Source organism: Sabethes cyaneus, chromosome 1 (genome assembly GCF_943734655.1).
Source record: "Sabethes cyaneus chromosome 1, idSabCyanKW18_F2, whole genome shotgun sequence".
NCBI lineage: Eukaryota > Metazoa > Arthropoda > Insecta > Diptera > Culicidae > Sabethes > Sabethes cyaneus.
This window is the reverse complement of record NC_071353.1, coordinates 126,253,057-126,269,909: the sequence shown is the minus strand read 5'-3', so window position 1 is coordinate 126,269,909 and position 16,853 is coordinate 126,253,057.

The window sequence follows — 16,853 nt, the reverse complement described above, 5'->3', positions numbered from 1 at the left end:
ACACACGCTCGGAGCCAAATCGAAAGCATAAATGGTTGATACGCGAGTTGCAATGCAATATGCTTTTATGCGCCATATACGATGTTGTAGGGCTGGTTCGATTTGTTTTTGTTTTTCTTCTTTTTCCCGAGCTTTCCTCGGTCGGTCGCTCTCTGCTGTTAGTGAACGGGAGAGTGAGTTCTGTCTGGGAGATGTTTTGCTAGTGGTGAGAAGAGCAATAACGTGAGCAGAGAGAGAGTTTATTGGCGAGATATCTCTCGGCAGGTGAGCCGTCTATGAAGCCGGTCAACGTGAAAGACACTTGTTCACGTCTCACCGAAAATGTGATAAAGATATGTTGGAAGAAAGAGAAAAATAGTGGGCACTCTATTTTACGAAGCACACTGAGAAAAGGATGAGTTAAAATGGTCAATAAAGTATTGAGCAAATTGCAATTAGTGATATGATTCAAGTACCTAATTGAATTTAAGTAAAATTGATAATAGCAATAAAGATTTTTTTTTCGAACGCTTAATGGGGTGATCATTAAAACTGTCGCAGTCTTGGCCTTTTAACCCAATGCCCTTCTGGCATACAAAAAAAAAATGGGGGCGATGAATGTTTTCAATTAAATTAAAAATTAAATATTTACAATTAAATTAAAAATCTATGCATCACTTTATCTAACATCCAAACGGTACACCCTAAGTCAGTGATGCCCACGTGTAGGCATGTTTTGTATGCGAGTCGAGATTTCTACGAAACTAGTTGTAGTTGGTTTAGTGTTCAGAAAAGCGAAAGGCGCTGCTGGTCATCCAAGAGTCTTTAGAGATGTTCTTCAGGAAGTACAACATCGAAGTACTAGATTCTGATTGGTCGTTAGACGTTGGAGAGAAATTATACAGAGTTCCAAGCGGATATTGAGAAGTACAATTATGTTGAAAAGTTTGAGAAGCACTTGAGAAAGCGGGTAGTTTTGAAGCGAAATGGCTTTCCTTCTGTGACACCTTCACTTTCGTGGACCATTCCAATTAGAACCCCAAGCAGCACGTATTTGGCACTTTTAGTTGCAGGAACTCATATATGTCTAAAATTAGTCACAAATCGGTTGCCACAAGTCTGTAACAACTGTGCTACTAGGGGCATTTCTTCAGTAGCAAACCTACAGTACTTTCTACAATCCCTGATAGAGTCAATCAATGTAGAAGCGGACAACCATGCAGTCACTTGGGATACTTAACTAAAATACTACGACAATAAATGAGATTTGAATCGAGACCTGTATGACCTTGCTCCAATGAAGAGAGAATTCCCTATAATACCACACGATTTAGTGGGCGATTACCAACGACATGGCAAAGTTAAACGAACCTTTTGGGCATCGGGACACTCCGTTGATCAACCTCCTGATATATAACTAGAATCCTACTAACATTCGAGCATTGGACGAAAAGACTAGTAGTAATGTCGACGTTGCAGACTGTCGTCACTGATCTAAATCTCCGCTGCACTCAATCCGGTCAAGTAAAGGTGGTTGGTCTCATACAATCCCAGAAGAACCAAGTCAAGATGGCATCCAATACCGCTGAATCCAAATCCTATACCCCAGATTGTATCGTGTATCTAGAGAGACATTCTAGCATTTTCCAAGATATCAGTTCTCCCAGATTAGCGAATTCGAACTCTAAATAGGCTTGTCGGCACAGTCGTGACAAGCCGTTGTCCTACGAGTTATGGACCAGAATGGCAGGAAGCATTCTGCTCGTCCTTTTCTGGATTCGGAATCCAAGTGCAGCTTCACTACGTAGAAATTGGCCTCACTCACACTCACTCAAGCTCCGCCGTACAAAAGTGAAAATCGTCGTGTCAGGAATCGGCGAAACGTCGAAGCAGATCAAGCTGCTACTATCAAATGCAAGCTGTTACTGTTCATGCAGTAACACACCTTTGGCGTAGCTAGGAAATTGCTCTGGACGGAGGTTAGGGGGTGCCTTCCAAAAAAAGTTTCACAAATTTATATAAGCGCCATCGTTGTCGTCAGCAGCAACCTCCAACCAATCCAATCAATCGCCAATTTCTCAGTCGTCTCAAAAAAAGGATCATTTTCGACTTGATCGACCTATCTTGCACGTGAGTCCCCTTGTTCCTGATGCCGGTGAGGTTGTTGAAGAGAACTATTGTCATTGTATTGCCGTCCGGCATCCTTACTAGCGACTTTCGTCAGATGTACGATAGGAATCTCTCCAAGCAGTGTCTGTAGCTCGTGATTCAGACGACTACATACTCTCTGCTTTCAGTTTGAACTCCGCCAAATATTGTCTGCAACACCTTCTCGAACTCTTTCTCGAGCTCGAACACGACAATGGCGAGTATATCCTCCGTGAGCAGCGTCCCGGCTTCAACTCCGTAAAGAATTACCGATCTTATAATGGTTTTGTACGTTGTTAGTTTCGTACGGAGGGGGTCGGAGCTTCGTAATCCTCGCGTTTTGCGTTGCAAAGTTGCTGGCTGGGTATTGACTATCCTAGGTAAAAATTACGCATCTCCTTTCGATACCCGCTCGTCGGATTACCCCCTCAAGAACGGTGTTGAACAGCATGCAGGATAAGCCGTCACCTTGTCTCAACACTCACTGCGTCGTGAAGGGATCCGAGAGTGGCTCCGAGATGTGCACCAAACACAAACTCGATCCAATGTGAATCGGATCAATCCCGTCAGTTTATGCGTAAAACCGTGTTCTTGCATTATTTGCCATAATGGCAGATGGTCCCGATCGGCTGTATCATACGCTGCTTTAAAAACGATAAAGATGTGGTTCGTGGCACGTTGTGGTCCCGACATTTCTGCAAGATCTGTCGGATGGCAAAAATATGGTCCGTAGTTGCCCGAGCCCCTATAAAGCCTGCCTGGTAATTCCCTACGAAACCATGTGCAATCAGTAACAGCCGGTGTAACAAGATATGGGAGAGTACTTTGTAGATGACTTTACCAGTATTATGCCTCCTTCCATCAATTCCTCCCGTAGTTTCTCCTCCACCTAAATCTTCGAAATAACCCAGTGTAGAGCCATTCCCATCGTTCTTCGGTCATATTTATATTAGGCTCTGCCGGTAGACGGTCCTTACTAGCGGCTTTAATGGTCTTCAGAATCCCGAGTTCTCATTTGACTTTATTGGAGATTAGGTGCTAGGTCATTAGTATCTTCCATGGGCCAGGTTAGCTTCCATTCTGCCTTCTTTTGTAACTTCGCCATTAGGAGGGAATTATTTTTGAGAACATATACATTGAGTTTTTTTCCGTTTTCAAATTCCAATGGTGAAAATTTCTGGAGGGGGCCCGGTCCCCTCGGTACCCCCTCTAGTTACGCCAATGTACCACACTCTATTTCCCATTCCTGTAAAAAAACACAATTTGTTTGCCAACTACGTTGATTGATGAGGGGTCGTGGCAGTTCCTAAAAGTTTCGCAGCTATTTCAGCATCAGCCTGCGTGGTACATCCACTGGCGAACACAGAAGAAAAGTGATCAGCAAACAATTCCCTAGATTCAGTAATTGTTGATGATTCCGTTCCGCCCAAGAACACACTAGAAGGAATAGAAGATCCTCTCCTCTTAGAGTTTACGAATGTCCAAAACCTTTTTGGATTAGTTCTCAATTTGAATTACGTCCGCAGTAGGTGTGATTTGCAGAGAGAACTATTTAGCCTACGGTATACGTCGCTGGCATATTTAAAAGCGCGTTTATTCTGCGGTGTTCCTTGCTTATTAAGTATCCGTGCAACTCACTATTACTCCAGACAGGTATGGAAGGAGGTCTAATTCTGGGAAGATTCTTGTTCAGCCAAGTGCAAATAGCATCGCAAAACCGCAATATCATATCATCCACATCGATCTCATCCAATAATGTAGCCCAATCCAGAGACGAAAGGTGCTCCACAAGTACATCAAAGGTAATACGACGATAGTTCAGAGGCGCTACTCCGAAAGTGGCACCTCGAACTTCAACGGGGCATGCCAGTGTAGGCAGTGTAGAATAAATCCAGTGGAGGATGGGGAGGATCAATAGGAAGTGCTGTCATCTCTAGAGCGGAGAAATGACCCGATGCACAGCGACCGCTTGTTCAAGAAGGCGGTAAACGAGGTCCAGTGTTCGTCCAAGGTTATTACGAAGTGAATTAACTTGTTTCAAGTTTAGGAAGTCGAATCCATCGACCACAGCAGCGCTAATATTAAGAAGCGGGAGTGAGTTGTCGTAATGTACTCCATCCTCTCCATTAAACTAAGAAGTTTGCGATTGTTTATAATCACCACAAATGAGAATTCCATCGTCTTAAGACCTTTTGTCACGTAATTCACGGATAGAGAGAATATGCTCATCGATATACTTGACAACTTTACTTCTGTCAGGTGGGATGTAAACTGCAGCAAGCAAAAACTTCATTTCTTTGGTGATGACAGAAACTTATTCGAGACAATTTTCACGTCTTAAGTTGACCAGCAAACTAGGAAACTGTTGAGTAAAACTGCTTTTGTCACTATTCTTCGAGCTACGATCCCAACGACACACGTTGAAGGCGGATCCAAAAAGCTGAAGAGAATCTATGCAGTCATTCAAAACGGTTGCAGTTAGTATGTTTACATCGTAGTTGCAGTCAATAGATGTAACGAATACGTCGTCCACTTTAGTCCTTTTTTTTCTTGTATGTTGGACTTATCACCGCGACCATTATTTTGGTCTATTGTGGTGTGTCCCCTTTTTTTATGCCATGTCGTATCAGTGAGCTGTCAAAGTTTGATTGACTACCTCTACAACTGTGGGCATTTATCCCAATAAGGTGATGCATTTCGTATGAAATTTATCACCTGATTAGGAGCAGCATTCCAAAGACTACTTAAACCTCGCACATTGTGATAGTATGCACAAATACCATCCACGTCATTGGCGTGTGCAGAAAGCTCCGAAAAGAAAAACTCCCTGCACATGGATATTTCAAGCTGGAAGCGGAAAATACATCAACGAAAGCAATGTTCGAATTATAACTGCAATTGCCTACATAACTGGGTTGGAAGGCCCTGTTACAACACCAGCACACAGGGCAGGGACGACTACTGGCCGCTGGCAGGAATTGCACGATTGTGGCTGAGGAATCGAGGGCTTCTATAGTACCAACATCAATGCGTGATCTTTAGGTGACAATCGACGAGGACAAACTAGTTGAGACAAACTGGAAGCAATCGATGAATCTGGAGAAGTAAAGTTCAAAACAGCATCATACTTGCCCGAGAGTGATTGTCGGGAGATCCCGTCATTAACCACGACCGAAGGGCCAGGACGACTTTGTTGGCAGGAACTATCGGAAGATTATCGATAATGTAGAAATGAACTATCAGCAGGCACGGATTGGTCGGGTGGCTCAAGGACTCCCTTACTACCGTAGGCGATGCGTCCTGACGGTGTAGGTAATCCCACATTATCAGTAATTGGGTCCTAAAGGCCTATGTCGTTTTTAGCTTGAATCGATGAGGTTAGGGTTAGGAACACATGTTTTGATATTCAATTTTATATTTTTAGGCTATTGCCGTTAAAAACCTTTTTTTTTTTAATTTTGTAAAATTTTGAACAAAAAATAAACATTTGGGCAACCTTATATAGACAAACTATAGTTGTGCATGGTTGTGTCAAGCGATGCCTAGACAACACGAATTATAAAAAGAAACCATAGTATGTCTTGAAATGTCACGGAAAACTTTTTGTTTACCTTCACGTTCATGTGATAGTGTATCAAAAAGTCAAAAGTTGCAAAAAGTCAGTTTTCGGATGCAACACCCGCCATCGAGATGCGACCGTATTTGGTTAGAAACGCACAGAAATTTTTGGTCAGCCGTTCGCCCTACTGCTGATTCACGTCGGAGTAGCAGAATATACCAATCTGATTGATTATACGGTGTCAGTTTCGGCTGGCGTTTTTTTTCATACTGTTCTGCGGGGTCAATTGTACCGAGATTATACTGTTGGCCATCAGTTTGACATCGTTTAGTCGTTCTTAGCGCAAACTAGATTTGGACAAAGTCTAGCACCGTGAATCGATGGATTGGAATACATTGCCCGAATCAAAACTTTTATCCGATAACTAGTACAAATTTGATGTTCCACTTCCTCACGACCAGCAAAACGAAGACAAGCACAAGAGACAACTACGAAGCTGTAACTGTCAAAACGATCAACTGCTCTAATGTCAAACCAGAGTTGCCAGTGACAAAAAGTTATCATTGTTGCCAGAAACGTGTTATTTTCGTTATGTCAAGGAAGATCTCTAATGTCAAGGGAGAATAAATTACAATATTTTTGTTTTTTAATTTTTAATGCTCTGCATCTTTTTAAAAAAGAAAAAACTATACTCTGGTAGTCATAATGGGAAGCTTTATCGTTCCTTCTAAAAAAATCATCTTTTTATCACAAATTTTAGGACCCAATTGGTAATATGGAAGTCGTTAGGGCGGCGGGAGGCTTCCGGTCTTCTGTTGGATTAGTAACTGCGTCGAACTGTCCTGATAAAGTAAATGGTCCATCGTACTTGTCGTACTGAACCACCGCCCCACAGTTGGCATCAATCCACGGTGAAGAACTGATTGCTATGCAGCATAGTCAATTTTGAGCTTTGATTTCTTGAGACGCTTTAGATACAGTGGGCATTTTGTACTCCAGGATGCATGATTTGCATCTAGCTGCTTAGCGAGCGAAAGCTTTTGCTGTTCGTCTAGCGTGTCTACAAATCCAATAAATCATCGAATCCTGATACTTGAACCATGTTTAGGTAAGTTCCAATCCAGTTGATCCTCTTTTCCGTGGTGTCCCGTGGAGAGCTTCTTTGAAGGTCTTTAAACTTAACTATTTTACTTTACTGTTTTCCAGTATTGTAGGTCATGGCTATCCGCTCTTCAGTCGAATACGTATCTTTCTCAACAGCCCACGTACATCGAGCGCTACGGACATTCATCTGGTTGCGTAATCGGTAGAATACAAATGGTAGTTATACTACAAAAGTTCTAATTAATGGACAAAGCAGTCAAATCCCCCAACAAAAAAATCGGTAGAAAGAAAATTCTATCTATATTCGTCAGTTGATTTTATGATCCGCTCCTTATCACATGTTACAAGTGTACCAAGTGAAAGGTATAGAAATTCCTTGACTTCTTCAAAACGTTCAGCTCCACTTAGGAGTTTTTCCCGTTTTTCTATCAGTACCATGCACTTTTGTTTAGGGAGTGTTGATAAGGAGTCCCAAATTTGCTGTTTCTAATTTAAAAGTTTTAAAGCCTCTTCCACTCCTCTGCGACCGACTCCGATTAGATGGATGTCTAATCCGTAAAATCAAAAGGCTTCAAGAGATCTTCTTTCAAGGCAATGTTGAAGTAAAGATTTTATAGTGTGCTCCCTTACTATATTCCATCAACTTCACGAAAGCAGTTGAGACTTTACACGCTATTCTGATGCTTGATTTGAGCCCATCCAGCGTCGTTTGAATCAGCTTTATCAATTCCCCAGGAGTGAAGAATCATGTACTAGCATTATCTGCTACAACTGATTTTGGTGGACTGAATCGTACACCACCTTGAAATCCACATACAATCTAACATATCATAGATCTATGGGGGTATAGCAAAACTTAATGATAGGCTGTCACTGGTTAAGTATTGTTAGTCTCTCCAGCACTTGGTGAAAGTTGGCAAAACGGTGATTACAGTGCGTTGTCGATCGCCACAATAGTTTTAATTTGTAATGTCGGTCATAGGCTAAGTTTTTTTTTCGATAGCCTCAATTTCTTTTGTTCGTCCGACTTGATGTTCAAAGTCCATTTATTTATTGGGAGTACAACCATAATTTTACCGTAGTTAAATGGACCCAATTACCATTACCAATTACCAAAATTCATTTATTTCAAAATACCTGTTATTTGTAAAGTTGAAACTATCTAAATAGTTAATAATAATAGTTAATAACAGTTGAATGATTAAGATTCGAATTAACTACAACAAATCGTTCTTCTTTCTCCTCCAGGAAAAGCTCAAAAGACCGGACTACAAGGATTAAGTTTGTAAATACATACAAAGCCAGGTATTTACATATATTATATGGTATTTTATGTTAAGAGCTCTCGAACATATTTTGCTGAATTCACCTTCACATCCATACAGAAGCGAGGGAATAGTGGGTAAAATGAACAGGTGAAGTGAAAACAACAGGTAATAAAACTTGCCATACTGGTCATGAGCTATCTGTTTCGAACCATATACTGACAGAAAATAGTGAACAAACAGTGGAATTAATGGGAATACTCTATTATACTTCATGATAGCTTTATAATCTCAACTTATCTATTTGTCTGGCAGTGATAAAAATCTCATCATTGTTAATTTATGATTTTCTGACTAACACGCCAACAATAGGATTGAATTCCATATAAATTAACAATTTATGAAGTTTAAATTGTGTTATAATTACAATTTTTTATTAACATTTTTATGTTACCGTTGCTTATCTTACCGTCAATTCCACAGAAATTAAAATAGCTTCGGCTCGAAACCTCAAAGAGCACGTTCGTCCAAACGTTTGGGAGAGTTTTACCCAGGAATAATCTGGAGAAATCCGCCGTATCCCAGCTCACCCTAGTGGAACATACCCGCTTCCCGGAATCGACAATTGAAATCACAATGCAAAAATATGCTGAAATTATGCTTCGTGTCCCGTCCTTCGGCTTGCACTCGCCATACACTGAGCCTTATTCATACATAACTCCACGGGCTGCTATTAAAAATTGCGATTTGTTTCTTTTTATCTGGCATTTTGTTTCTGCCATTAAATGTATGCGACTATTGTGTGTCACGCCGCCGTATGCCGATGTCACGTCTGTTGGTACAATTTGTGTATTCGACGATTAAAATTTACATAAAATGTGTCCCCAAAGGCGACCGTAAACCAGGAGTGGCACCGCTGGAAATTTACTTGCGGTTGAAGTTAACTACGTATACTTTTCATCTCTCTGACTGACCTGATGAGTCCGAATTTCTGGTTTTCACCCTTTGAAATACGTCCGTCAAACGAAACGGAAACCGCAATTAAATTCCACTGAAAAAAAGGCTCCAAAGCTGAATCAAAACCAAAACGCACATAAACGTCAAACTCGTTAAAAACTCCGCCGCCGCTCGATATCAAAGCAGCGCAGCGGCACTAATGGACATTCGGCGTACCATTTGCAGCAGCCTTTATGTTGTTTTTAGCCACCGTTTTAGTGTTGGGATCAATAACACGCAGATGAAAGGAAAAAAATCTCGCTTTCACACCTTTAAATTAAATTAATATCAATCTGGTTGAAATTCGACTACCGGCTGACAATCACGTGTCCAATCGGCACGCGGCCATTATTGAATCGAAAAGTTTAAAATAGCTCAGATTGTCGTTTGCATAAATTTGGAAACCACATTTTGTCGAAAATAACATTAAAACTAAATAAATAAACAATCCTTAAATACTATTTTAAACTAACAGGACGTGATCAATGCTGGTACAATATGTTTAAGCCATATTAGAATGCTTAACATAAACTAAAACTTCAAAATAGATAGAAAATAATCGAACTTACAACCGAAAAACTCAACAATCGTAACAAAAGTAACCCAATCCTATACAAAACTAGACCACCTCCTATGGGATCTGTAACAGGTGTCAGTCGTGTCAGTCAAACGGCAGCCGCGATTTCACTACCGGGCCAGAGGTTGAAAGCTCGAATTCACACGCACTACATCATCAGCCTCCGACAGCCAGCCGGGGTCGGTTGCGCTCGAGTAAAATTAGTATACGAAATGGGCGTTACAGCAAAAGCCGCCCTCTTTGTCCCGGAGTTGAACCCGCCGGCACCGGCGGCGGGCGGCGGCAAGCTCAATTCAACGCTTTATTTAGAGTCAATTCAGTTGAGATGGTGCCGCTAAGGTGCTATTTTAATTTCGGGCAATATTTTACCGAAATTGATACCGTGCTGTAAAACCATAGGAATTGGCCCCGACCTCGATAGACAACAGACAGAGTCAGCATTGACGGGGTGCGCTGTGGACAATCAAAACCCGAATTAATCCACCTAGCGGCGTGACCTAGCCTTTCTACTGCCACAATAATAATTGTTTAATTTCTCAGGAACATCTATAATTAACTTGACTATATTTTTAAATATCCGTTCCGTATTCCTCAAAATCCTTATTTGCCAGTAAAATTCACAACGTATTGCGAAGAATAATTATATTTTCTTTCCTTAGGTGCGTAAATACTTGTAAGCGTCATTTATGTTATTTGATGAACACCTTATTTAGTTTTATAATCGGTCGGCCTTAACTTTCGGGTTTCAGAGCCACATACGAAACTTGTTTTGAACTGACAATATGAGATATGTTGTCATAGCAGATTTTTTGATATTTGTTTTTGAGTGGTTTTAGCCCAAAGGGTAGATTTTTTTGATATTTTGATATTAATACCATGCGTTCAAAAATTAGCATTTTTGAAAAACAAGAGTTCAGAAAAATTATTATTATACTTCGCTTTTGAAGAAAAAGGATATCCACAACAAAATGATTAATCTCAAAATTTTACTATTAGTTTGCTTGGCTTCAATTTTGCAATATATTTGAATTAGAAAAAATAACTGAATAGAGCATTAGATATGAAAAAGAGAAATTGAACTTTTTCTTAGCTGGCGCTCCTTCAGATAATTATTTTTGCATGAAAATCAAAACTTGACCTTCTTTTGAATGTACTTTCATGAAAAGATAGTCATTAGCTTGATCGCATCGTTTTTACAATGTTAGAGGGTTAGGAAAACAAGATGAGGTCGAAAAATAGTGCAAAAACTGCGCCATAAACATGCTTGATAATGAGAAATATGATCGATATGATTTCCAGTGCTTGTCATTTTTGATTTATTTATTAAAACATGATACATGACATAAGACATCTGTCCTTTAAAATGTCACTAACGAAAACAAATCTTACAAAGTTACTACCGTGCAACGTTTACTTCCTATTTTTCATATAACATTTCTAAGCTCTAGTATCTATGGATTGAAAAGAGCATATATTGATGCGCAAAATTTGCTTGAAATTTGTATAAATTTATTTGGAAAAATCAACTCACTAGTATTTTGATCCTATACACCACTATACTTATATACTTAAATTAACTGCTTTTCTCCGCTTTTTGCTTTTCATGTACAATTGTGAGTAACAACAAGTGAAGAAAATGACAATTGAAATCTAAAATCAAAGAAAAGAAAAAACTTTGAAATTGAATCCCGCTATTTAATATTTATTTGCGACAGATACGTAGTTCGCCTACGACGTGCAGGCTTCATCAGTGTCTTATTTCAAAGCGTATACGTATCTGTCGCGAATAAATATTAAATAGTGGAATTTAGTCGGTAAAAGTTTTTTTCTTTTCTTTTATTTCAGAGTTCGTATTCCACTAAGAGGCTTCAAACACTGCTGACTATTGACATGTTTCTCACTTTTCTTGAATTTCATTGCAAATTGTCATCACATACACATACATACATACATACATACAAACATACATACATACATACATACATACATACATACATACATACATACATACATACATACATACATACATACATACATACATACATACATACATACATACATACATACATACATACATACATACATACATACATACATACATACATACATACATACATACATACATACATACATACATACATACATACATACATACATACATACATACATACATACATACATACATACATACATACATACATACATACATACATACATACATACATACATACATACATACATACATACATACATACATACATACATACATACATACATACATACATACATACATACATACATACATACATACATACATACATACATACATACATCGCACACATCGAATACAATCAACATTTGATTGATACGTTTTGATTTCACACGTTTTAACGGTTTAATATACGGTGCTTAGGTGTTAAAGTTTGAATAACTTTTGAATGAACCGTCCGATTTTAAATAACTCGGTTTCGTTTGATAGATCTCAGCAGTAATTTTCAAATAATAATAAAATGTGTGATGTTTTTCATTGAATTAATTCTTAAATGTTACAAAAATATGTTTTAAATACTATTTTTTCACATTTCTTTATGTAACTTTCAAACTACAAGTCCAATCATCATGAAATTTGGAAGTTAAGGGTTTGTAAGGCTTCTCTTTCATATGCAATTAATTTTGTTCAAATCGGTTAAGGGATCTATGAGATAATGAAGTCCCATATTTTTCGTATTTTTATACATAACTTTTGAACTAAAAGTCCGATCAGTATGAAATTCAATAGCGACCAATGGGACACCTAGACCTTTCATTTGACACTAAGAACATTAAAATCGGTCCAGCCATCTCCGAGAAAAGTGAGTGAGATTAAAAGCGTTACATACACACACACACACACACACACACACACATACATACACACACACAGAAAATGCTCAGTTTTCGAAACTGAGTCGAATGGTATATAACATTCGGCCCGCAGGACCTTCTTTCCATTTCCGGTTTTCCAAGTGATTTCTATACCTTTATACTATATATTTATATAGTAGAAAGGCAAAACTCTACCTGAACGAGTCGATGTGCAGTTTGGGCTCAGGTGTACAGTTCGTTCTGCTTTTAGATGGTTTTTGTTGCACGAATTTAAATGTACGTAGGGTTTTTAGGAGTTGTAGAATTTAATTTTAAAAAGATGCTCAAAATATCACATGTCTTTGTCTGTAGACATTCTCAAAACGACAAACTTTTCATACGGATTCCGAAAAACAATATTTGTTTGCATGAATTTTTTCGAACTTGACCCCATGTTGAAAGAGGGATGACTGTACTTAATTGCTATATCGCGTGAGTATTATGTTGAAAAACAGGACATATTTATATGTTTTTGAGAAAAGCATAACCAGTTGAATATTATAGCGGATTGCGGTATTTTATTTCATAAATATAGCTTCGGATAAACTTGTTTCGGAGTAGACAAACATCGATGACAAGACAAAATATTTACGTTTATTGGACTTTCGAACTGTTTTTAAAAAACTCATAACTTCTTAACATTGGTTAACTTAACTTTATTTTTAATTATTTTACAAAAGCATTGACATTGCCGGTGTCTCAACATCTTCTTGTAGGGATGAAAGAAGTAACTACTACTTACTTACTTTACCAGCCGAGAGCCGGGGTGGCTCTTGCCGTATCAAGAATTCCTCTCCATTGTACTCGGTCCTGGGGTATTCGCCTCCAATTCGTTGCGCACTCGACACTAGCACGTTGGGCCCCTCTATTTCTGGTGCCGGCCGGTGGGGTTCTTAAAGAGAATGGATTTTACTGTACAGTCGTCCGGCATTCTTGCGATGTGACCGGCCCACCCTTGCCTCCCAATTTAGCCTGATATACGATGGGCATCTCTCCAAGTAGTGCCTGTAGCTCGTGATTCATACGCCTCTGCCACTCTCCGCTTTCCGTTTTTACTCCGTCAAAAATAGTCCGCAACACGTTTCGTACATATACGGCAAGTGCACGTATGTCTTCCGTAAGCAAAGTAAGCAAAGTACTGTCTCAAGTCCGTAGAGAACTACCGGTCTGACAAGCGTTTTATACATCGTCAGCTTTGTGGGGTGGCGTATGTTCCTTGATCGAAGCGTCTTGCGGAGGGCTTGATTTCCAGCTTGAAAGCGTCGATGAATCTCCTTACTCGTATTATTGTCGGCGGTGACCAGAGATCCCAAATATACGAACTCATCAACCACTTCAAGTTCATCGCCGTCGATGGTCACTGTCCGTGGGAGGCAAACGTAGCTTTCTCTGGGGTCTCTTCCTACCATATATTTAGTTTTCGACGCATATCCCTATCCTCCTAGCCTCTGTTTTCAGTCTGGTGTAGATTGCCTCCGCCGTCCCAAGGTTTTTAGTAACGGTGTCGAGGTCACCTGTAAAGGCTAGGAGTTGGCTACTTTTGCTGAAGATCGTTCCTCTCGTTTCGATGCTCGCTCGCTGAATCGCATGGATTGAATAACATACAGGACAGTTCATCCCCTTGCCGCAACCCTCTGCGCAATTCGAAAGGACTCGAGAGTGTCCTCGAAACGTGCACGTAGAACATCTCCAGAGTAGCTTTGATCAGCCGTGTCAGTTTATCCGAAAAACCGTACTCGTGCATTATTTGCCATAGCTTTCAACTGTATCATATGCTGTCCAGAAATCCACGGAAATATAATGCGTGGGCACGTTGTACTCTCGACATTTCTGGAGTATTTGTCGGAAAGTAAAAATATGATCCGTAGTAGCACGGGCCCCATAAAGCCCGCCTGGTATTGCCCTACGAATTCTCTTGCTGTTGGGGATAGATGACGTATCAAAATCTGAGAGAGCACCTTGTAGGCGGCGTTGACCAACGTAATGCCGCGGTAATTACAGCAATCTAGTCGGTCGCCCTTTTTGTAGGTGGGACAGACTACACCTTCCAACCACTCCTCCGTTAGTTTCTTCTCCTTCCAAATCCTAAAAATTATCCAACGAAGGGCCGTTGCTAGCGATTCATGGCCATTTTGGTATAGCTCTACCGGGAGTCGGTCCTTTCCGGCGGCTCTATTATTCTTCAGGTGACGTATTTCTCGCCGGATATCTTCGAGATCGTGAGGCAGCACGCTGTTGTCGTTTGTAGGCACTCCGAGGTTAACTTCCGCTGGGTCTCCTGCTGCTATATCTCCGCTATGGTGCTTATTGAAATACTGCTTCCACAACATGTCGACTACCTCGCGCTCGCTTGTGATTAGATTTCCTCTCTCGTCCGTACACATGCCAGGTTTAAGTGTGTAGCCCTTACGAATTTGGTTCACCTTCTCGTAAGACTTGCGCGGGAGGGAGGGCCTGTAGCCGCAAGGTTACCGAGCCTGCCTTGACAAGCAAGTGGTCGTGGGTTCGAATCTTAGTAGAATCAGGCCATTCGATGTTAAGTGACTTTAGCATGGGTTTATTCTCAGGCCTCTTTACATCCTTCTTACTGCATACTGCATTTACTAATAATGAAAGCCTCTTGCCAGGGCAAGTTATAAGAGTGGTACAAGCCTGGGGTGCGAATGAAGCCTCTTGTTCAAGGGCAAATTGTAGCTTGTTCCGCTTCCTGGTTCTAGGAACGAGATTGGTAATGCAAAAGTAGTTAAGGAACACATACATACACACATACACACCTTCACTCTGTGCTGAACTCTGCTTTACCGACCATGAAGCCTTTAGCCGGGGCTGATTATAAGAATGATACTTGCTCGAGGTACGAATGAAGCCTCTTGTCCAAGGACAAATTATAACTAGTCTCCGCACTTCCTGGCTCTAGAGCTAGATTGGTTGAAAAGTAGTAAGAAGCGTAGAGGGAAAAAGGGGTGAAAACACACCGACACTTTAAGCACGGATAATAAGCAGTTCGCTCACTCTATAGCGATACTGCAATTACTATGAAGTGCGGAACAACATCTGGATAAGATCACAATAGGTCAAAATGCTGGTCGTAGTGATAATATCCACACACACACACACACACACACACACACACACACACACACACACACACACACACACACACACACACACACACACACACACACACACACACACACACACACACACACACACACACACACACACACACACACACACACACACACACACACACACACACACACACACACACACACACACACACACACACACACACACACACACACACACACACACACACACACACACACACACACACACACACACACACACACACACACACACACACACACACACACACACACACACACACACACACACACACACACACACACACACACACACACACACACACACACACACACACACACACACACACACACACACACACACACACACACACACACACACACACACACACACACACACACACACACACACACACACACACACACACACACACACACACACACACACATACACAAAAGATTTGCGCGCGTCATTAGCCCGGAATAGTGGTTTTAGCTCCTCACGATCTCTGGCCTCCTTCTGGAGCTTTTTCCTCCTCAGGATCTGGGTCAACTCATTCCGCGCTCGTCGGTACTTGACCAAATTCTCTCTCGTGGGTATGCTTAGATAGTTAATAAATTACCCTCAAGTTGATTTATAATATTTTCAGCACAGCGTTGTAGAGCAGTATGGAGCGAATCGCGCTTAATCGGATACTATCGTATAGATTATTTATATAGATGAAATGCGTATAATTATTCTTCTTCAAGTATATCGCCTCCACAATAGTACGGATATGCCAGTTTTGCGCATCAAATACGATTTATTAGTATGCATATCTGTACGTAATGCTGATTTTCAATTTTTTTATACATATAAAAATGCTAGCTGGGATGACAGGAAGAGAAAAAAACACTGCAAAATGACGTTTAAAAAGCGTGAAAAACACGACAAAGCAAGCAAAAAATGACGAATATACGACACAAAGCCGTCATAAAGTTGAAGTCATCAACCTCAACGTCTTTCGTGTAACGGAGGAGATTGTGAAAACTGCCATCGGAAAATTAAAATATTCGTTAGTGGCCGGACCTGACGATATTCCATCTTGGATCCTGAAAAAGTGTTCTACTGTTCTCGCTAGACCTCTCGCACTATAATTGTTCAATGCTTCAATCCAGCAGTATACGTTTCCCACTCTATGGAAAGAATCAGTAATATTTTCTGTACACAAGAA